We start from the raw sequence: 22,432 nt of genomic DNA, 5'->3' as shown, positions 1-22,432 counted from the left end.
CTAAAAAAAAAAAGAACTCGAAAGCTTAATTTAATGAGGAATTCTGTACTCTCAAATTAAAAGCAGATACATTATTAAATTCATTTGGAAATGAACGTTGAATAATTGTATTTCTGAGGTTTCTTTGGTGCTGTCTGAGTTTTATTGTTTTTTTGCAGCTTTCATTACCTAAACCAGGTAACATCATCAATGTGCTGTTGATATTATCTAGTTTGGGTAATGAAACGTCAACAAGAAAAAAACCAAGCTCCTAGACTCCTCATTTCAAGCCTGAGCTACAAATATTCTCCTTTAATTGTGTTTCTAATCCTGAACATACTTAACCTGATTGAATGACTTATACAGAGTACTGAAAAGCTAATGTTTTTAAAAAAACATTTAAAATCATTTTTATAGCCAGATTCAATCTCTGCATTCAAGTAGGCTAGGAAAGTTTCTTGTCTAAAACTCATTGCTACAAATAATAATAACTAAAAAAATTCTGATAGTGCATATGACACTACCTGGACATAAGATGAATAGAACTGGAGAAAATCATAAGATACAAAGACCTGCACATAGAACTAGAACAACTGTGGCAATAGAAAGCAAAGGTAGTATTAATAGTAATAGGCACCTTGGGTGCAATCCCAAACATCTGGAGCATCACATGAATACCATTGGTATTGACAAAATCACCACCAGTCAATTACAAAAGTCAGCTTTACTTCGAATTGTTTACATCCTGCAACAGTAGGTTTAATACTATCTAAACAGCACTATCTGCCTACCCCATGTCCTTGGGAAGGACTTGATAGGTGGATAAAAATGCAAAAGCAGCTCTAAACATCTGAATGACTGAGCCATAATAATTTATTAAATTTATATGGTGTACAACTCCATGCTACTCTACAATGACCAAAATACTCAATGGTCTAAGCATAAAGCAATTTCCCATGTTTTATATTATGACTTAATGTTGAACAAATGGTCATATGAAATATGAAATATTTAATCATCTGCCTTGAAAGAGGCGGTGGTGAGGCCTCTCCTCAAGAAGCCTTCCCTGGACCCGGCAGTATTAGCCAACTACCGTCCTGTCTCCAACCTTCGCTTCGTGGCGAAGGTTGTTGAGAGTGTGGTCGTGCGACAGTTTCCACAATTCCTGGAGGAAACATCTTATCTAGATCCGTTCCAGTCGGGTTTCAGGCCTGGGCACAGCATGGAAACGGCATTGGTCGCATTGGTAGATGATCTCTGGAGGGCGCGGGACAGGGGTTGCTCCTCTGTTCTAGCCCTGTTAGATCTCTCAGTGGCTTTTGATACCATCGACTATGGTATCATGCCGCACCGGTTGAGTTGGGGATGGGGGGCACCGTGTTATGGTGGTTCTCCGCCTTTCTCTCTGACCGGTCGCAGTTCGTGTTGGCAGGGGGGCAGAGGTCAACCTCGAGGCCTCTCATTTGTGGAGTGCCTCAGGGATCGGTCCTCTCGCCCCTTCTGTTCAACATTTATGTGAAGCCGCTGGGTGAGATCATCCGTGGCTTTGGGGTGAAGTACCATCAGTACGCTGACGACACCCAGCTGTACATCTCCACCCCAGGCCACCCCAATGATGCCCTTGAAGTGATGTCCCAGTTCCTGGAGGCTGTGCGGATCTGGATGGGGAGGAACAGGCTCAAGCTCAACCCTTCCAAGACTGAGTGGCTGTGGTTCCCGGCATCCCGATATAGTCAGTTGACTCCATCACTGACTATCGGGGGTGAGTCTTTGGCCCCCGAGGAGGGGGCGCACAATCTGGGTGTCCTCCTGGATACGCAGCTGACTTTAGAAGAACATCTGACGGCAGTAGCCAGGGGGACCTTTTGTCAGGTTCGCCTGATCCGCCAGTTGTGGCCCTTTCTTGATTGGGATTCCCTGTGCACAGTCACTCATGCCTTTGTCACCTCGCGCCTGGACTACTGCAACGCTCTCTACATGGGGCTCCCCTTGAGGAGCACCCGGAGGCTCCAACTGGTCCAGAATGCGGCCGCGCAGGTAATAACACTGCTCCTGCGTGAGCTGCATTGGCTCCCAGTGGTCTTCTGGGTGCGCTTCAAGGTGTTGGTCACCACCTTTAAAGCGCTCCATGGCATAGGACCTAGTTATCATCGAGACCGCCTGCTGCTACCGATGACCTCCCACTGACCTGTGCACTCCCACAGAGAGGGCCTCCTCGGGGTGCCATCAGCCAAACAATGTAGGCTGGTGACCCCCCAGGGGGAGGGCCTTCTCTGTGGGGGCACCTACCCTCTGGAATCAGTTGCCCCCAGAGATAAGGAGAATTCAAGACCTCGGTGCCTTCCGCCGTGCCCTTAAAACTTTCTTTTTCCAGCAAGCCGGGCTGGCTTAACATAATATTTTTTTAAAACATTTTTAACTGGTTTGCCATTTTAAATTGGGGCCAAATTAATATATCCTTTTAATTGTTTTTAATGTTTGTATTGTATGTTTTTAGCTGGCTGTACACCGCCCTGAGTCCCTTGGGAGAAGGTGCAGTATATAAATTAGAAATAAAATAAAAATAAAATAAAAATCTCCATTTTCTATAATTGTTAAGCAATAAAAAACTTTTGGAAAGATTTCTAACTTAGCTCTGGCATCATCTTAATGAGCAACAGTATGACATATTGTACTGTAGTTAACAAAACATAATTATAAATGGAATATCACTGCATCATCAGTCCTATGCATAGAATGCTAAATCTTCAAAAGGATGTGGTTCTGTAAGACAAATGCATTATTGCCTTGTAAAAAGTCAATTAAATATCATTATTGTTACTTCAATACAAAGACTGACTTTCTGGTGGTTGTAAAAAGGTGGCAAAGAGTTGTAATGAATGCTATTCTGTAGATATCATTGAACGCCTGTATCGGTTTGTTGCTGATGCAGCTAACATTTTTCTTAGATTTATAATGCTAAGGTTCCAAAAAGCAAACTTTTTTGTTTCAGGCTATGGATATTAATATCTCATTTCCCCAGTTATGATACATCTATCCTATTTCTCATCCTTTCATCTTCTGCAACAATATAGGTGTAATGTTTTGTGTTCTTCAGAAGAAGAAGAGATATGATATTTAATCAAAATAAACCCTGAAATGTAATTCTAGACTTCTCATATATTTTGATATTACAAATATAGAGATTATACTACAGTTGCTCATCCAGTTAACACCAGGTCTTCTTTGCTCTCTCTCTCTCTTTTGTTTTTAATTGCTGCTTTACTCACCCTTAATATACCTAAGCTATATTAAACATGGAGATATCTGGGCTACAGCTACCTCCCTAATGAGTTTAGTACTTGAAAATCAAGGCAAATTTGTTATTGAAAGTTAATAATTTGGAATGTGGAATCCAAAAGAATACAGCAGAATGTCCACCCTTGTGAAATGGTGTCCATATACTAGAAATCTGTAAGTAAAACATCTGTAAGTCCAACAACAAAGCAAATTTTATCCATTCTACCACAGTTGCTGTCCGTGAGAGCCAGTGTGTGGTGTCATGGAAAAGTTGCTAATCTAGGGACAGGGATATTTCATTTCTGTTCCTTGGTTAGGCTGAAGGTTGAAGCCAAGCCTTCAACCTTAATCAGCATTACATACTACAATAGGAGTATATATCAAAAATAGGTTAAGATGCTAACCACAGTCATGTAAATGAAAGTCTTATTACCTTTTTTGCATAAGTCACAATGCAAATTCAAGCAAGGTAAAAAAGGGCAGGGCTTCTTGAGTGCCATCTTGACTTTTTCTTTGGTCTTCCCCCGTCCCACCCAAACAACCCTACTCTGTAACAAGCTGGCTGAAAAATAAAACCATTGGCCCATTTCACATTGATGAGCTTTGCTGAAAGAAGGTGAATGCAGTGCAAAAGCAAACAGAAGCTGCCACTCAACAGGACAAAGATTAAAAAAGAATAAAAATAAAAATTGCTATTTTCCACATGTCTCTAAAATCTAAATCTATCCAGTTCTTGTGCTCCTGCTTTGTTGATGGAGGAAGATGCAAGGCATCTGGTAAAGATTAAAATGCACCTGAAAAACCATCTGGCAAAGACTTTTTAAATTGCAAATATCTGAATGGAAGCCTACATTTGATCTGATCTAACTTGTACTATTTTATGGATCCAAGATCCATTTATCATTTCCTCCAAGATATTGGCTGCTTATTAGAAGCCTAAACAATATAAAGCAAGGAGTCATCTGTCTGTTAGAATTTAAAAGGTGCTTCTTGTTTCAGACACTGATAATATATTCATGCTTGCATGGCAAATAGAAAGTTTTAAAGGCTGCACCTGAAAAAGATGCATAAGAGGATATTGTGTTCTGTCTTTGTCTCAGAAGCAGACAGCAGCAGAAGCAACACCATGTTTTATTTCATAGTGGCACCACAATATTTTCATTTGAAAGCTGCCATTTCTTACAATAATAACTTGCAAGTGGAGCTCACAAGCCTGTGTCTAAGGGTTTTTTTTTCATTCTGCCTTCCTCCATTTTAACAACCCCCAACATTCTATTCACTTTTTCAAACATTCTTATGCCCAGACTGCTCTTTTCCACATTCCTCTTTTCACTTAATCTTTTGTTCCCAAAATTCCCCTTTTAATCTGTTCATCTTTGTTCCCTTCTGTTTTGCCTCTAGCCACTAGAGAAGCGAGGAGGCTTAAGTTAGATCTGCTGTCTGGAATCAGATTGCCAAAAACAGAACTGTCTCCCACAGAGCCTTTTTGCTACAGAACACACCTGCCCTCATAACAGTTGAACAATTCATATAAAAAGAAAAAAAACAGCAAAGGTTATTTGCCTTGACTAAAACAGCAGTTTTTGAAAGTCAGCAGGTAGATATGCTTCTTACTCCAAGATCTAGTCTAAGAGCAAGGAGGGAGGCAGGAAGGACGAGACCATTCTCTAGCCAACAGGCCCCAAATAGTCTGGCTGGAAGTAGTTGCGTTAGTGAGAGGCCACTGTGTCTGAATCTTGTTGGTAGTGCCTTCAAGTTTTCTTTTTTAGTTCTCCCAGCAGACTTATTTGGCATTATGCTCCCAAGACCAGAGCCTTGATCTACCACTCACTGTGGGAGCAGATTTGGCTGGAAGAAGAAAGGAAAGAAACATGGAGCTTTGGCCTGGTCTAAAGAAGACTATGGATTAGATATACAGACAACATGGAGACTAAACTAATTTTCTTGCCAAAAGTAATTGTATAGTAAAAAAACCAAAACTGACAATTTGTTGCAGTTTTGATTTTTTTTTTTTTTTTGGTCTTCTTTTTTCCATCAATATAAATTTACACTCAGTTCTTGTGTAACTGGTTTCAGGATGCCTCAGCACCCCCTTTTATACTGAGATCACATTCTTTGAAAAATTGCACAAGAAGCAACATGTTAAAGGATCTGAGCTGTCTGGGTTCTTGTCACGTTTTCAAGTTTCTGAACAATGCTGCTGATAGATTTGCTTTAGCTGTTTATTCAAAGATATTAAATGAAATTAATATATTGTTGATGGAATCCTTATTGTATGGTCATATGGAATATCACACAAACACAATTAACTCTTGCTCTTCTGAAAGCATTATCACTGATTTATTACTGCAGTTGATTTTTTTTGTCCTAAACCTCCCTAATCTCCCCCTCCCCCCAATTTTATATCTCATCTTTGAAGATACACAATATTAGAGATGATGGGCCAATAAACAAATGAAAGCACCCACCAAAAGTCATTGGAGGCCAATGTCTAAAACCAGAAACCAATTTGATTTTGAACTTTGAAAAGTTATTTGCGGCTCTATACTTGAAAATTCAAAATCAACAGAAACTTGGCTGCAGAGTAGTTTGAAATGACGATCAATAATTTATACCATTTTGCTTTTGAACCTAGCCTTTCACCACTTCATGAAGGAGGAGCAGTGCACTAGCTTTCTGTTACTTACATAGTCTGTTTCTTACATTTCGCTTGGATAGTATCAAGATGTCCTGGCTCAGAATTTCTATTTTGATTCAGAAAAAAACAGCCATGCTAAAAAGCTTGAGGAACTACTAGGAAGAAGAAGTGAATGTTATTGTGATTATTTTTTGCATCCTCTGCTAATGAGTTTAGAAGAGATATCTACTGTATTTCATCTGTTATTTATATTAGAAAGAGATTCTCCAAGAAATACATTTTTACCAGGCCAGGCTATATAGTTTAAGTTACTCTGCTCGTTGGATCCATTACTCAAAGCTGTGAAACTGCCTTAGCCACTGGAAGACTCAGCATGGCTGCTATAAGGCTCTTTTGAGGTCTTTTAAGCATCCAGATCACTTTACCAATGACCCTGGGATGTGGCTCTGTGACAGACTCCTAGCTTTTGGTATGGCATCTAATAAGAATAGGTGCAAATAGATGACATTCATCTTCTGTTTTCCAAAAGAAAAAAGACATCAACCCCCTCCCCCTCCCAAACTCTTTTTAAAAATATATACTATGTATCTACTGAAAACTAGCCAGAATCTTTATTATTTAACCAAAGGTTTATAGAGATTGAGAATCCAGGTCATGGTTGTCCCAAGGCGCTTTTTCAAGAGACAACTGGTTTCTGGTTTCTGGTTTTTCTTTGAAGATGTTTCGCTTCTCATCCAAGAAGCTTCTTCAGCTCTATTTAACCAAAGGTTTTTAGAAAAGTGGCTTCAATTTTTTAACAAGGTGGCTAATCAGATGCACAATGTCAAGGACAGAGCATTTGACTTGATTGGACAGACGCCCCAAAGAGGCTGAAAATACTGCTCAAAAGCAGCAGCTAAAACTTGTATAACAATGTCCAAGTGGGAAGCCCAGGTGTTCTTCCTCCCTCCCTCCAATTATCCTCTCTGCTTTGAATTTTGAGCATGTACTAAACCAGGGCTGTCAAACTCCTGGACCGCAGGCTGGATGCATCACGCGCTGGCCATGCCCAGGCCCAGTTTAGCAAAGGGGAAAAAAGTTCCGATATGTCATGTGATGCTGCCGTGACGCCGTGACTTTGACACCCCTGTACTAAACCAAGATTTAGGCAGTAGGTAGGAAATAACTAGTTTGGTTAGGATGATTATACAGTATTCAGAATCCTAAATGTAAACGTAGTCTTCCCTGAATTCCTATGTACTCTTTTCCCAATTCTTCATTTAATTAATTTCATTTCATTTCATTTGTTTAAAAGGGAATGTAATTTCTCCAGAAGCCAAACTGCATCTCTTCACATGAAAGTATGGATAGTAATGCCTTTTCTTCAAGATCTGGCAGTATGTAGTGGAGTGCTCACTGTTTTAGAATTATATTTTCCATCATGCCTATTTGCCAAACTGATTAGGGCTGATGGTAACTGTTGCCTGAGGGACAAAGATAGTTTTTTATATTTCTCTAGGATAGTACCAAGAAAACTACTCTAAATGTAGTTCAGACCCAGAACAGCTGATTTTTTGGGGGCTAATTTTTTAAAATTACAAAAACTGAACAAACATCGTTTTAGAGCTCCAAAAATAACACATTTACTAAAATTAGCTGTTATAATATTGACACAAAAGAAGGTCTTGTTCATATCAGTTTAACAACTAAATAACTGATAATTTGGTTTAATTCTAAATGTCCAATAAATTGCCAAATCTAAACAAAACAAACTTTGTAAAATATTTTATCAAAATGGCATGGTTAATTATGGCAGTGTTATTTTTGCTTTTTGCTTTTTTTATTGGGTCTTGTCCAATTCTTGGAGACTGCCTAGATCAGAGGTGTCAAACTGGTGACTCGCGGGCTGGATGCATATGCGCAGGCCATGCCCACCCCAGCTCCATGAAGGGGAAAAGCATCATGAAACGTCACGTGACAGCAACGTGACGCCGCGAGTTTGACACCAGTGGCCTAGACAAATCTTTGCAGCTTTCTTGGCAAGGTTTTTCAGAAGTGATTTGCCATTGCCTCCTTCCTAGGGCTTAGAGAAAATGACTGACCTAAGATAACCCAGCTGGCTTGGTACCTAAAGTGGGACTAGGACTCATGTTAAACCTGATGCCTTAACTCACTACTCCAAACTGGCTCTCAAACTTTCTAAACAAAATGAGCTTGGTAAAATATCTTCTTGTCAAAATGGGGTAGTTGGTTATGGCAGTGTTACTTACTATTGCTACAAATGTCTTAAATTGCTTACTTCAGATAGCTTCAGCTTTGGATTCTTTTACAGCTGTTTTTAATGATTGGAGTTTATCTGCTTATCTGCTCAAGTAATTCTCTGTTGGATCAAAGCCAATTGTAAATAGAGCTAATGGGCATCTTAGCTGAAGTGTATGTTTTGAAAACATCTGTGAATTGGCACAAGCTCTCTTGGAACCTATGATGGTGTGATTTGAGTTATACCACTTTCAAATACTGTGGGGCAACTTTCCCAGCTATAATTCACTCTGAACTTACTAGGAAAATGTATGCTGAGAGGTATTGTGAGTCACTGTTAATCTGATCATAGATTTTTCACGTCTTGTCTACTTTGGCCCTAATTGCAGAGTTAAGGGAGGGTGCATCTGGAGCACATTCTTCTTTCTGAAATGGAGTCCATTTAAATGGACTGGATCCAGACATGCTTGAGACCAGTTAATCTAAAAATATGAGAAAAGTCCAATACTCTCCTAAGAAACCTGAACCCCAGGATTTCTACAGTTTTTTACACTCAGAACAAATTACCGATATATGCATGCACTACATTCCTGGGTGGCAAGAAATTTCTTTAGCCAATATCCAGAATCATTAGAAGGATGACATAAGATGACACAGCATTACTGTGATGCAGTGGTTTTTAAAATCTGTGTCTATATAAACTGAATATAAATGAACGTTTATAGCAATATTCCTCCAACAGACCCCTTTTACTTATCAAATTTCTACAAAAGGGCAACATTTCTGACATATTAGTTGTTTCTTTTAAAATTCAGTTCCATCAAATAAGACCTTTCTTTTATATTCACAAAAATTCATTCACTTCTTGGACTAATTGAATAATCACTGTCAGGGTAATAATTTTTTTTTTTTTATATAAAAAAGTTTTTATTTTCTGATCAAACAAGTATACAATATAAACAATCATTCAAACTATCATCAGAAAAAAAGAAAAAAAATCAATTTGGTAAACTCAATCTTCAACCCCTCCTCACCACCCCCCACCCCCGACTTCCCAGAACAAAAACAGGGCATAGATTTCACCAAACATTCGCTAAAATAAACTAGCTAACTGCAAGATTTAATAACTCCCAAGACCCCTTAACTCCCCTTTTACAATTTCATCAACCTCCCTTTATATAAACACAAAGTAACATGTAATCCAATAACTCTAAGAATTTTAAAACCATTAACAAATCTTAAACATTCAAACCTAAAAACATTTTCCCCCCTCCTACTTTTCTCAAAGTTCAGATATTTTGAAATCTCATAACAAAAAATAAACCTTAGATATTCACTAATTAAATTTCTACATTTTTATAATTAACCATTAGTACATTAACTAGAAAACCAAAAAAAATTAATCAACCATTAATACATCATATTTAAAAATCAATATTCAACTTTATACTTTTTCCCCCTCAGTAGTTATAACACCTAAAACATAATCAATTTAAACCATGAGTAGAACAACTGCAAAGCCAAAAAAAAAAAAAAATTAATCTTCCATTCTTGCTTTCTTATTTTGAAATCTCATAACAAAAAATAAACCTTAGATATTCACTAATTAAATTTCTACATTTTTTAAGTTTCTAAATTTCCCCCCTTCATTATTCCTCCCTCCAACTTTTAAAATTTGAAAGATAATCAACAACATAATTAACCATTAATACATAAACTAAAAAAAACAAAAAGGATTAATCAACCATTAGTACATCATATTTAAAAATCAGTATTTAACTTTATACTTTTTCCCCCCTCAGTAGTTATAATACCTACAACATAATCATTTTTAACCATGAGTAGAACAACTACAAAGCCAAAAGAAAAGGTTAATCTTCCATTCTTGCTTTCTTTTTATATTTTTTCCAATCTTTCTGCATCCCTCCTACTTCTATTTTGAGGAGGTTTTTCATTTTAATTTGAGGTTGATATAACTGCAAAGATTGTCCCCTTTTTAAGAAAGTTTCCTCTGATTTAGAGCCCCCAAATCGCCTCTTCATGCTTATATAAATCAGTTCATTCCTTCGTCTGTAAAACCAAAGTTTGTCAAAAGTTTGTGAAGAAAAGTTCAATTGTTTCTTTTCTATTAAATGTATAGATGCCACTGACAAGTCTCCTTCATCTTCTGAAACTTCGAAAGTCTGGTCATTTACTACTTTTTTCCAAACCAAGTCATAATTTTGAAAGATTCTATCAATTTTTCCGAAAAGAGCAGAGAGTAAGCTCGAAAATTCTTGAGAAGATTCTTCCACCCTCTCTGCTGCAATATCTCCTGAGTTGTCATCATGCTCCGTAGTTGTTTTGGTTTCCTCAGTCATTTCTGTTGTTATCCCTTTAAGAATTGCTATTTGGTTACTTATAGCTGCAGTATGATTATTCATGGCTTCTTTTATAAATTCTGTAAATTCTGCATCAAAATCCTTACAACTCTGTAAATCAGACAACTGTTTCGTTTCTGACACCTCCAAATAGCATCCAGCGCTTTCAAGATCTCCTTTCTTAGAAGCCATTTTATTTTAAAGAAATTTTCTTTCTTCCCACAACCATAAAATCATAAAGTCAGAGCCATCCTTTTGAGCAGCATTCAGCAATTTCTTTATAAACAATCTTTTCCCAAACAGCTCTTCAAAATCTATTCCAGCAACTTAAAGCCAGTCTCTGAGCACGAGTCTATTAGCAAAAACTTTTTCTAACTTTCCCTTTTAAAATCGCAACAAAGAAACGCCATCTTAACTTCCAGCTCAGAAAATCCAATTAGAAACATTGTATCCCTGGAGTTAAGTGTTATACTTGCAAAAAGCTTGTCCTCCTGCTTCTGTTCCGCCTGCTTTTTTGAAATCATTTAATCTTCTGTTTGACAGCAGAAATTGGACGCAACGCCTAGCTCTGTAAAAAAAAAACAGAGTCCCCCCGGATCCGGAGCTTCAGTGGGCTGAACGGGGAGCTCTCACCCTCCTAACCCCTGGAATTAATCCAGGAGTTTTCAGGGAGCTCTACCCTCACCCACCTGCTCTCCTCCCCTTCTTTTCCCGAAGGGGAGATTTTCAAGCCATTTGACAGCTGATTAACGCTGTCAGAACGGCTCAACGGAATCACGGGGGCGGCGGTCTAAAAAGACCGTCAATGGCGCTGCGGAGCCAACCCAGAAGTCCTGTCAGGGTAATAATTTAAGAGCTGACCAGCTGCTACGATGATGTAATGCTGGGAATAAGTCAGCAAGATTTTTTGGCTGATATCACTTTAAGAGCCTGTAATAATAAGAGGACTGTTGGGGCATATCTCTCTCTCTCTCTCTGTGCTTTGTGCTTTAATTGCTGATTGCTGTTTGTTTGAAGTCTGACTAAAGTACATGTATGTATATATTCTTTGTAGATAAAACCACTATTTAAATACAAACCTCTGCTTACTGTATTTGCTCCTGGGTTGTCTCACATAATCACACTGTGTGCACTCTGACAATCACCATTCCTAAATCTATGCCTTCTAGTAGTGAATTCCTCAGAAGTATGCACTGCAAGACATACTTTTGTATTCTTAGTGTATTGAATAGTTGGACTGAACAATTCTAGATATATATTCATGTTGATTGAGAATTACTGAAGTCCAAGACACATGGAGGGCATCAAGTTGAGGGAAGATTTTGTTCAGACATACCATCAGTCTTCAGCTCTAAAGTGCTTATACTTTTTTCTGAGATTGCACAGTTGCTTTAATAAATTGCAGACAGATGCTATATTTTCTGCTCAATGTACTTGGAAGCATCTTTTTGGAACCAAATCTGAACTGGGAGTTGAAGTACATATATCTTAAAGTTGTCAAGGTTGAGAATCACTAGCTGGGGGTAAATACTGTAGTTTCTACATTCCCAAGTAGAGTTCAATACCTAGTTGTAACAATTGAATCAGGTGAGAATGCTGAATTAAGCCAATATTTAAATAAAAAATAGAGGATTTTTTAAAATGGTTTTAATGTGAGAAAAAAAGTGAATAAGATTTTTTGTTCAGCTGTATTTGAAAGGAAAAGACACAATCAAAAGATTTATTGAGCATCTATTGCTTCTTGTTTTGTCCTGGAATTCTCTCACCCTCTATGAAATACCCTTATGTTAAAGTTCTGATATTATTCATATTATTCCAATAATCGCTTTATCTCGGGTTACCAGTGTAACAAATTATGTAATACCACGTTCCTTGAAAATACTTTACCTATTAACAGAATAACAGAGTTAGAAGGGACCTTGGAGGTCTTTTTGTCCAACCCTATGCTCAAGCAGGAAACCCTATACTGTTTCAGATAAATTCCATCTCTTCTTAAAAACCTCCAGTCTTGGAGCACCCACAACTTCTGGAGGCAAGTCATTCCACTGATTAATTGTTCTAACTGTCAGGAAATTTCTCTTTAGTTCTAGGTTGCTTCTGTCCTTGATTAATTTCCATCCATTGCTTCTTGTCAATAGCTAATTCAACGTGAATCTTATTTTAGGATTCAGGTTGAATTTGTTATTTGCATTTTCAATTTTTAGATTTGTACAATATAACCCAGAAGTTCATATATGTTGTAGATATGTTATCTGTGCAATAAATATTTGGATGTTATACAAAAAATTCTTTTCAGAAAGAGAAAAATGTGATAAAGAATTTAGTAATGGAATGGTTGAGGAATTTGTCTATATTCTTTTACATTGACTGCATGAACCATAAACCTCAGGGGGAGAAAATTGAGCCTACCACATTAATGCTGAACAAACTGAATTCAGATTTGATATTTGTGTGGTTAAATAGTGCATACAAAATCAGGCTTCAGAAATGTGCTTTTTAAACCTACTTTTCTGCTAGTTTAAACCATTTTTCTCTTGGTATTGACTCAGATATGCTTCACTATTATGTAACAGTTTGCAAACTTCCTGCAAGATAGAATGTAGTGCTTTGCAGAGCTATATTTTAAATTAAAGATGAAATGGAATCTCTTGTGAGATTTAAAACTGCATAATTCCACTTTATGGCTTCTGCACCAAAGCACTTCAGCTTGGAGCAACAGCCGAATCAACAAGTATCCTAAGAGGCTATTTGCAATGCTTAACAAGAAATAAGTAATAAAATATCCAATAGAATGGTATTTTTGCTCGATCAGGCTGCTGATTGCTCTGATTGAACTAAGAGCTGAAATTGGACTCTGAGGAGAGAAAAACAGCTTTATTTATTTACACACATAATAGGAAAAATGATCTAAAGATCCATGAAATTAAAGTTTGATTATATTCTGGTCTGTTCTATTCAGCCAGTTTTGCACAGGAAACAAAATAATTCATATTGCCATAAAATAATTAAGAAAAATAGCTTAATTATATTGTGATGTAAAGCCTTTGAGTTATATTTGTTTCAGAAATGACTATTTTTCCTTGTATTTTCATACTTTAACTATGTTCTTCCTTTATAGCTGACTTTTCTAAACTTTGGTAATTTTTCAGGTTATTCCATTAATAGAATATTTATAAGAAATGGGATCTGATGTTTTATTGGACATTTAAGCAATTTGGAATATCTTAGAATAATTAATTATTATCAGAAAGGCTGTTGTTGGTAGTTAGCATCTCTAATTCGGTCTCAATTAATAGCATTGTAAATAGATGGATAGAAATCTTCGTAAATCATTGGGGAATTCTTACTCTTTCGAGAATTGCTATGTAAATGGGGATTAAACATTAGATGAAGAGATTGGGGGAAGAGTTTAAGATAATAATTACTTGATAGATAAAAGGGCAAAAAGCATAGTTGTATGCTTTTAAAAATTTCTTTCTTGCTTATCTCTGATTTTCTACCTTTGTTCTTTTTGTATGGTATCTTTTATTATGTTAAAATTTTCTAATAAAAAGGATCCCTGCTTTTATATCTATAAAATTGGTTTGATATTGAAAAAGAATGGCATGGCATAGCATAGCATGGCATAGCATAGAATACTTTATTAGCCAAGTGTGATTGGACACATAAGGAATTTGTCTCTGGTACATAAACTTTCAAAGTACATACAAACAACAAAGTAATATAATCATAATAATGATACCAATAAGAGAAGGTAGTAGAAAAGATGAAAGAAGGACAATAGTAATACAGCCTTGCTACAAGGGTAAATATCCTTAGACATAAGACAGTGCTATGGGAATTATTTGTTCAGCAGAGTGAAGGGGAAAAAACTCCGTATCTACTTGTTTTGGCTTGCAATGTCCTGTAGTGGCATCCTGGTTGAGAAGTTGAAACAGTTTATGTCCAGGATGAAGGATCTGTAGATATTTTCTCAGCCCTCTTTCTGAACTGTGCAGTATACAGGTCTTCAATAAAGCAGATTGGTTGCAATTGTTTGCAATGATTACTATCATCCCAGTGCCCAAGAAACCTTCCATCAAGGAGCAGAATGACTACAGATCAGTTGGTCTGACATCTGTAGTTATGAACACCTTTGAAAGGTTAGTGCTGGCCCACTCGAAAATCATCACATATCCACTGCTAGACCTCTTGCAGTTTGCCTACAACACAAATAGATTGGCTCATGATGCTGTTAATATGGCTCTGCTCTACATCTTGCAACATCTTGAATCCCCAAGGACCTATGCAAGGGTTCTTTTTGTAGACTGTTTGAGTGTTTGAAGCAAGAAGAAACATAACACATCTCCAGTGAGTTATTAAAGATGAGGGTGAAGATGGGGCCCAGATGATCAGCACAGACTTTCAAGCAAGGAATTACTACATCTGGGTCTGGTGCTTTTCCAATCTTTTTTTAGGTTAGGTTAAGTTAGGTTTTCTTCTCTACATTTGTCAGCATTTTGATTTTCATAATGTGGGAGCAGGGAAGGATTTCCCTGATTTCTAGCAATCCATATAAAAAATAAAAAGGGCGCAGCTAGGAATCATTATCTTACCACCTTAATAGTAAGAATTTGTTTCCTGGTTTAATTATCAGTATTATTTTTGCTTTATTCAGGTCTGCAAGACATACTTGGATAATGGATAATGACGATAAGAGTATTTAAATTTGATCCTAACTCTCTTGAGAAACTGATATTATGGGGCTGAGTCTAGCTTGAGACTTCTAATACATTTTAATTCTGGAATTAATGGGAAAATGTGGCACCAATGCTTTGGATCAGCTTATTGCTAACCAGTCATCAAACAGTTGATTTTTAGAAAAAGAATTTAGATTGCCGGGAGTAGCTGAGTAGCAATATATTAGAATTAAATATATTAATTTAATCAATTAAAACAGCTTGCATTTACAATTTGGATTGATGCATTAATAGCATCTGAAACTTCTAAACTATTAAATTAGTCTGAAAAGTTTGGATGTTTCTAATTATACAGTTATTTTTTAATCTGTGATGGAAAAGATGTATCAGGATAGATACACCAAATATGCAGGCAATTTGGGAGAATGAATCAGGGTATCATGTTTCAACAAGCTAAGAGGTTAGCATTTTAAAGAATGTTAAAATATCTAAAGAAGCCATTAATTCAACAAAATATTATTTTATGCATTTATTAAATACCCTAGATGATATGTAGTAATAGTTGGGTTCCAACCTCTGCATATGGAATCAGAGATATTTGGGAGGGGAAGATTACCTGTTCTATAGTGACATGTATTATTAGGAAATTGTTGGAAAAATAAATAAAGATTAAAGAGTGCAAAAGATATTAAATTATATTATGAAAATTTGGAATTTATCATGCATGGGCTGCAGCTTATAAAATTGTTTCACTTTGGTAGAAAGAACCTAGTACCTCATTTTAAAACTCTACTTTCTTCTTATGCCATTTTATCAGTGTTGAGGAAGACCTGATTAATGTTACTTGATAAAAAAGCTGTCGATCTGAGCTAAAACTATGTACAATTGTATTAATTTGCTGTTTAAGATTTAATTTTCTGTTTTTAAAAGATTCTCTTTTCATTTTTGTCTTTTTTAAGACTTTGTTGATATATTTTTATTTCCTTTAATTTTTTTAAAAAAACTTTTCTATAACTTCCTTCCTTCCCTCCCCTCTCCCTCCCTCCTCATAGATTAAAAAACAAACTATTATAAAGAGTTTTAATAATACTTTTAACTCTTTGCTACTATTTAGTAGTTCTCCATATTTTTTTAGCTCAGATCGACAGCTTTTTTATCAAGTAATTTGGCATAAGATTGCAGTCTTAGCCTTTTTATTAAATATAATCAGATATAAATCAGTAATAATCACCAAAACACTGAATTGTATTGGCATTGATTAAATGTATCATTAGTATTATTCCAACTTTTCCTTTTTCATGGCTTCTTGTGAATAGTTAAATTTGTCAGTTTTAATGAAGAATGGTAATGTGGCATATGTGTACTTGAGACCATGTGCTGGTTGAATGGTGTCACAACTTTTTTTTTCAGCTTTATAACTGGCAATCTATACCAAAAGATTGGGAATTTTTTCAGCAAAGATCTTGAGGAGAATGAATTGTAGAGGATGGGACAAGCATTATCTAAGTAGAAATCTGTTTCTGTACTGTATGTTCAGTGCTAAAAATATGGTCAAATTATCAAGGATTACTTTAATAGGAAAAATACAGTTCCTAATAAGTCTTCAGTATGATATTCTGTCAGTATTTAAGTATTCCATAAGAATGATCAAAGTTCTGGAAAAATGTTGAAAGATATTAGAAAATATGTACAGCTAATAAGACATGTAAGTTTTTCTTTTCCTGTCGTATCATTCTTGTGAAAGACTAAATCCTCATTTAGCCTCTGACCTCCATGTTTTTAGAAGTCATAGTTGGCTTCCAGCCTCAGCTTCTGCAACACAAGGCCAAGCATATTTGCATCTACAATCTTTAAAATTAATATGGATGCTAGAAGAGAAATGGATCTCTTTATGGAGGGAAAGGTGATGTAACAAAAACAAAGTATTTCAGAAATCTATTGCTTTGTTAAACTGATCCAGGAAATGATCAAATGATCTATTTATAAGAGTTATGGATCATCTGGGTTGTCTTGTGATTACTCAACAGTGAAACAAAGCTCTGCATTGTTCAAAAAGTAGCTGAAAATATTCTAATAATGGACATTTTGGAGAATGTCTCATATAGGGAGATGGTTAGATCAGATTGACTCAACTTTGAATTCTCTTGATAATAGCCTGAGAAACTGTAGGGAAACTAAATCCATAGTGATATTAGACTAAAATAACAACTGGGTGTTTTTGTTTCCTCCAAGCAAAGATTAATAGTTTAACAAGTTAGCATGGGAACGAGATATATTTTGGCTTCTTGTTTTTAATTAGATATTTTTGTGAAACTTTCTCTGAGTTACGTAATAAAAAAACTTATTCTTTCCTTAAAGACTTAATAGTCTTTAAGGAAAAAACCCTGAAGTGATGCAAAAATTCTGTTTTTAAAATACTTTTTTTAAAAAAAACTTAATATATTAAGTTCCAAAATGAAACATTAATTTACAAACTAACATAAAAAGGAAAAAAGGGAAAGGGAATAACAGGACAAGTTATTAGAATGGAGCTTAGAATGGCCCCAACCCAGGGGTGAAATTCAGGAGGTTCTGACAGGTTCTGGAGAACCAGGAGCAGAAATTTTTAGTAGTTTGGAGAACCAGCAAATACCACCTCTGACTGGCCCCAGAGTGGGATGGGTATGGGGATTTTGCAGTATTCTTCCCCTGGAATGGGGTCGGAATAGAGATTTTGCAGTATCCTTCCCTGCCACGCCCACCAAGCCACACCACGCCCACCAAGCCATGCCCACAAAACCGGTAGTAAAAAAATTTGGATTTCACCACTGCCCCAACCCTATTGACCTTTTGCAAGGGTCTAAAAACTTGGCTTTGTACCTGGGCCTGGGGTTTGAAATGTGCTAAGGCAGTGGCTTCCAACCTTTTTGGCATCAGGGACCAGTTTCATGGAAGACAATTTTTTTCACAGACTGAGGGAGATGTTTTGGTTTCGCTCGCTTACCCACCACTCACCTTCAACTGTGAGGCACGATTCCCATCAGGGCTTGTGGATCTTTGTGTTAAGGACTCTGTTTCTTAGCTTTATTGTTAGCTGGTTAACTATCTTGGCTGTTGTATGCATTTATTTTTGGGATGCTTTTACTGTTTTATTATTGTAGTTGTTTTAACTGTATGTAGTTTTAGAACTGTAAGCTGCTCAGAGTCACTTGATTGAGATGGGTGGCTATAAAATAAATAAGTTAAAAATAAATAAATAAATCAAACAAACAAACATATAGCTATAATAACCTCGATCTTTTTTCAATACAAAGATAGTAATAGGATACAACAATCTCTCTTTAAGTTTAAATACATAACATATTTAATATTTAAAATACCATATACTTAAAATACCATACGATAAAAATATTCAGCATTCTAAACATACATTCATAATATATTTGTTTCTAATTTTAATATAACATGTAATATATAGTCAAGTATAAATAACCATGTTATAAATCTACAATATTTCTTCAGTCAAATCAAACCTAATCCTCAAAACTCTAAGTCAAAAGTTGATTTTTATCTTTGTCTTGTAAGAAGTCTAACAGTGGTCTCCAAGTTGTAAGGAATTTAATCAGATTATTGCTTTGATTGACAAGTTGTGGTTTTGCTTTTGTTAGGGCTGCTCAGGAAGCTTGTTTTACACTGTAGTTGCTTGCATGCATAAAAAAAATTATTTTCAAATGATTTGCTTTATTTAAGTGAGCTAATTTTTGGTTACAACAATAACTATGTAGTTAATCACATGCCACAAAAAATGGCAGAATGTCCAATATCTTGTTTCATGCTCACTCAAAGCTTCAGAGTAGAAGAATTCACAAGTGCTGAGCTTGGTTTAAGGGCATAAAATTTAAATAACTATTTATAAGAAGGAACATTATCCTTATTCCTAATGATCAGTCACTATTGTCAATCCTTCAAATAGAGCTGAGATTCATATCTTGGAGGACAGGACAAATATGCAAAATAGAATTTACAATTTTACACAGTCATGCACCACAATGTAAACAGGCTGAAAAATCTACATCAGATTGGGATTTCTCTGATTTACTTTGTTTTACATTGTTCAATCAAGAGCATTGGAAGAGCTACACATATTGGACACCTAGCAGTAGTAGAGACGGAGGCCATAGCTCATTGTTTTGCTTGGTGGCAGGGATAGAGGTGGTTTGTTTGTTGGTTGATATACACCAACAAAACAATTTGCAGTGAGTTGCTCAGGTTGTCAAGTCCTCCCTTTTAGGGATAATCTCTTTAGTTGTGCTGGATACATGTTCAAAGTGGCCTGAAGTTTTTCCAAGAAGCTTAATAATAACCATGCATACTATAGATCTGTTGAGACAACTGTGTTTGAGAACAGATACTCTCGAACAGTTAGTAAAGAGCAGTGACTATGATTTGCAACTGAGGATTTTTTAGGCATTCCTGAAAAAGAGAGAAATCAGATATATAATGCCAACACCATGTCACCTAGCTACAATGGGTTGGCTAAAATAGTTGTTCAAGGGTTGAAGAATCAAGATCAGTGTTTAGAGAAAAAATGACTTTGCATAAAAAGTATGCAATTTTTCTATTTGCATATTGGAATTCAGTGTATGCAACAGCACATCAAATGCCAGCAATATTGTTCTTAGGTAAAATCTAATATGAAAAGAAAATGTTCAGAGCAAATAACTGAAATCAGTCTAACATGGCAAAGCATTGTGTAATCCTGAGTCAGTCACTGTAGTTGATTTTTTAGAAGATTCAGTATAGCAAACAGCAAAAAACACTACAGTACTCTAATGTATTTTGTTTGATCAGTAGAAAAGGCTTAACACAATTGTGTTTTGAATTTTCATTTAAAGTGAATTAAAAACTAAATGAAATAAAAAAATCAAAATGGCTGCAAACTTTAGAATGGTTTTGTGACTACATTCAAGGCTTTCTATTCATAGCTCTTATATTGTCAACGGTAATAAATGTGAAACGAGCAATCCTTAAGGGTAGAATAGCTCTTTAACAGTTCAGTAAAACTATTTCAATTTGGTTAAAACTTTCCCAATGTTTTTCTTTTCTGGTTAAATATAAATTTGTTGAAGTGTACTAAAAAAATTATTGATTCCATAATATTACTTGAAGGCAAACCTATAATGGCTTTCTGTAAAATATGCTGAATGTCTCCTGACAAGGAGTAATGCATTTTGCTTGTGCTTCTCTACAATATGTCAATTTTTGTGCATATTTTGCGTTGAATACCATAATAAGACATTCAGAAAAATACAGATTTTTTGAGACATATTTGTAGATGCTGTAACTGGGATGGATTTAATTTATGTTAATGTATCATTTTTATATAATTTTTTTAAATTTTTATTTTATGGCTCTGCAGTTTTGTTGTTTTTACTGTTTTGTGCACCATCCAGCAGAGGTGGGTTTCAGCAGGTTCTAACCAGTTCTGGAGAACCGGTAGCGGAAATTTTGAGTAGTTCGGAGAACCAGTAGTAAAAATTCTGACTGGCCCCAACCCCATCTATTCTCTGCCTCCCAAGTCCCAGCTGATTGGGAGGAAATGGAGATTTTGCAGTAACCTTCCCCTCGAGTGGGGAGCGAACAGAGATTTTACAGTATCCTTCCCTTGCCATGCCCACCAAGCCACGCCCACCAAGCCATGCCACACCCACCAAGCCACACCCACAGAACCGGTAGTAAAAAAATTTGAAACCTACCACTGCCATCCAGGGTTGTTGTTACAATATGAGCAGCTATAAAGCCTTTTAAAAAGAAATAACAAAGAGCAATAAAGTACATTGCTATTAGAAGAATAATCTGTTACTGTTTTTTGGATATCTAAATATCCTAAGAAATGAGAAAGTTTTATTCAAAAAAGCATTATTTCTTCTTGATTTTGAGGCTGCAGATTATAGTTGTTAGTTTTGTTTTGTAAAGCATTAAGAATGACAGTCTACCTTTAGGGTAAATGAGTTCTAGTGGTATGCAGTAGTGACAGCATTATCTAGATTAGGTTCCCTAAAGTCCCTGCCTTCCAGTTCCACAACTAAAATCAGTATGTTTGAAGGAGTTTGGTTTCTCCAGATCAGCAGCCAGTGCTGTAGCAGAGACAACATTTTTTCCATTTGGAGGAATCTCAGTAGCTTTCCAGTTCCCCAACTTTCTTCAGCTTTTCATCACCTGAAACATTACCTCATCCAATAATTTACGCAAAAATTAGAGAGTTGTAAATGACTTCGAATTATATTCTGAGGCACTTAGTGATGCCTGTTAAAAATAGAATAATTTAAAATGGATCAATTGGATGATTAACAATCCCAAGCATTTCATTAAAAAAAAGGGGGGGTCTATAGTCTTCTGAAATGAAAGATACGGAAATACAGGTAGTCTTCAACTGACAGAAGTTCATTTAGTGACCGTTCAAAGTTACAAGAACACTGAAAAAAGTGATTTATGACCGTTTTTCACACAACCGTTGCAGCATCCACACGATCATGTGATCAAAATTCAGACACTTGGTAACTGACTCATATTTATGACAGCTGCAATCCCGGGGTCATAAGATCACTTTATGTGATCTTCTTATAAGCAAAGTCAAAGGGAAAGCCAGCTTCACTTAACTTACATGTTATTAACTTAACCACTACAGTAATTCGCTTAACAACTGTGGCAAGAAAGGTTGTAAAATAGGTGAAATGGGGCAAAATTCATTCAACAAATGTTTCACTTAACAACAGAAATTTTGGGCTCAATTGTGGTTGTAAATCAAGGATTACCTGTATAAACTGAAAGAGCAAGTAGTTTTTATTAAAAACATACAACTATACATCTTGCATTAAATTACAATCCCAGGACAGCTGGTATAATCGCTTTCCATTTTAGAATCTGAAGATTTATATTTAGAGGAACACACTGTGATCTATTTCATAATAATTGATAAATTATCTTTCTCTTGGGTGTGACAGTAAGTTTTAGAATAAAGGGAGAAAAATACAGAGAAAATAGAATGTATCTTACCGTAGAACTGAGCTACTAATACTAAATCACTAGCAGCACTTCTGTAGTGATATGGTACAAACATAACACTCCGTTCTAGTTTCATAAATCATTTGAAATGAACACAGACAACACAGGAGAACTCTTTCTTTCTTATTTATATATCCTTTTTGAGAAGATAAAACTTATACGCTAAAGAATGTGGAATATAAAACTATTTTCTACCTTAAAATTTAACCCTAAAA

Source organism: Pituophis catenifer, unplaced genomic scaffold (assembly GCF_029215685.1).
Source record: "Pituophis catenifer annectens isolate HBS135680 unplaced genomic scaffold, rPitCat1.0.hap2 SCAF_3, whole genome shotgun sequence".
Taxonomy (NCBI): Eukaryota; Metazoa; Chordata; class Lepidosauria; order Squamata; family Colubridae; genus Pituophis; species Pituophis catenifer.
Note: the sequence above shows the minus strand (reverse complement) of the source record.